The sequence below is a fragment of the Microtus oregoni genome, unplaced genomic scaffold (genome assembly GCF_018167655.1).
Source record: "Microtus oregoni isolate MIOR12 unplaced genomic scaffold, Mior012 000067F_ref0000223, whole genome shotgun sequence".
In the NCBI taxonomy this organism is placed as follows: domain Eukaryota; kingdom Metazoa; phylum Chordata; class Mammalia; order Rodentia; family Cricetidae; genus Microtus; species Microtus oregoni.
Window position 1 is genome coordinate 3,702,356 of NW_024543974.1, and position 1,935 is coordinate 3,704,290.

Genomic DNA, 1,935 nt, shown 5'->3' on the forward strand with positions numbered 1-1,935 from the left:
CTGCCCCCACAAACGGGTGTCAGGAGGTCTAAGGTGTCCTCACTGCCTTCTGTTCCTCTCAGAGACACAGAAACTTGTTTTGAGACTTTACACGAGAAGAAGCACACACCTGGGGAGCTTCCAGCCTCTCAGAGGCACAAGCAGTACCAGAGTACTTTGGCCATAAGTGCACTCCCCAGGCGAAATCCTGTGACAGGTGCTTTTTGAGAATTGCCCAGGGAATAACTGTCAGAGTCCTCTCATCCTCTCCCTTCCTCCCCCAGGTCTGTGAGTCTTCATCTCTGTGAACCGCACCTGCCTGTCCTGCCTGTGTTCCCAAGGGAACTCAGCATGGATCCTACCGAGACCAGCCAGGGCCTCCACCTCCCTGACAGCGCTCAGTCCCAAAGGGAGGCAAGAGGTCTGGTGGGAGCCCAGGTCCCCATATCCGAGGCAGGGGAGGAGGAGGCCACTGCCACCACTTCGGGTGTGTGTCTCTTGGAGGAATGCTGAGTTCTCCCCACAGTGCTCAGAGAGCCTCTTCTCCCACCGCCATGGGCTTCATTGCAGTGGCACCGTCTGCTCAGGCCTCTGGCAATCAAGCTAGCCATGTGGTTAACCCCGAGTCTCCACTGCAGAATGGGCTCAATAGCAAGAGTGTGGATTTGGTTCTCTTCCTACTCCTCAAATACAGGAGGAAGGAGATAATGACTAGGGCAGAAATTCTGCACATGGTCATCGAAGATCATGAGGCACACTATTCCGTGATCTTTACGAAGGCCGCTGACTGCATGCGGCTGATGTTTGGCCTTGAGATAATAGAAAATAACCCCCTTGGGAACCCCCTTGTCCACTCCTACTCTCTTGTCCATGCTCTTGGGATCGCCTATGATGGGATGCAGCATGGTTTCCCAGGCATACCCAAGACATGCCTGGTAATAGTCATACTGTGCATCATCTTCATAGAGGACGACTGTGTCAGTGAGGAGGTGTTGTGGCGTATATTGAATAGGATGGGGCTCTATGCTGGGAGGGATCATTTCTTGTGCGGGGAGCCCAGGAGACTCATCACTGAACATTTTGTGCAGAAAGGGTATCTGGAGTACAGGCTGGTGCCAGATAGTGATCCTCCCAGCCATGAGTTCCTGTGGGGCCCGAGAGCCCATGCTGAAACCACCAAGGTGGAAGTCTTCAAGTTTTTTGCCAGAGTTGTTAAGCAGGATCCAATATCGTACGTTTTCCCTATGCAGAGAGATGAGATTGAGAGGTGTGAGGCCACGATCCCCCAAACAGTGGCACTCCTGCCCTGACCAGCACACATTCTAGTGCACTGGCAATTTCCAACCAACATCAGGTTGGGCAGAGTCACATCTAAGAGCTGTACCCTCATTGAAGTGCAGGTCGGAGAAGTTGGGAACCTTTTCTTCTTGTTCTGACTTGGTGATTTGAGCATTCTTGGTATTTCAAAATGTTGCTACTTTTACTGCAAGGTTCATTAGGTGGAGATGTTTTCCTTTTACAAATGGAATTAGGAAAGCATGTATTGTTTATGCTGATTAGGAGAATTTTATCATTCTGTAAACACTTGAGAATGACTCATATCTAACTTGTAACATGTTTCAAGATACTGTGGCATTCTATTTGGGATTACCCACTCAATCTGAATGAACTTGGATTTTCATGAAACAAAGAATAAAATTATTTTTGATTGCCTTACTAGTTTTAGCTTCCTATTCTGGTTAGCTTGTGAAAATGAGAGTTAAAATCAGGTGAATGCAGTCTCTTCCCCATCCCTTCACTGAGCAAGCACCTGCTCTGTGAAAGGACCTGTGTTACCAGTAAGACGTGACAAAAGGATTATCCATCCTTTTCTGTGAAAAAGTCAAGTTCAACAGCACCAACCCTGTCAGAAAGAACATGGGAATTCCCCTTAGGTCACAAGTGTAAGCACAGGAA

General features: G+C 48.6%; 1 pseudogene; it reads left to right on the forward strand.

The window, feature by feature from the left end:
* The first annotated feature begins 330 nt into the window (after positions 1-330).
* Positions 331-1,289, forward strand: LOC121440434 (annotated as a pseudogene).
* The last annotated feature ends 646 nt before the right edge of the window (positions 1,290-1,935 follow it).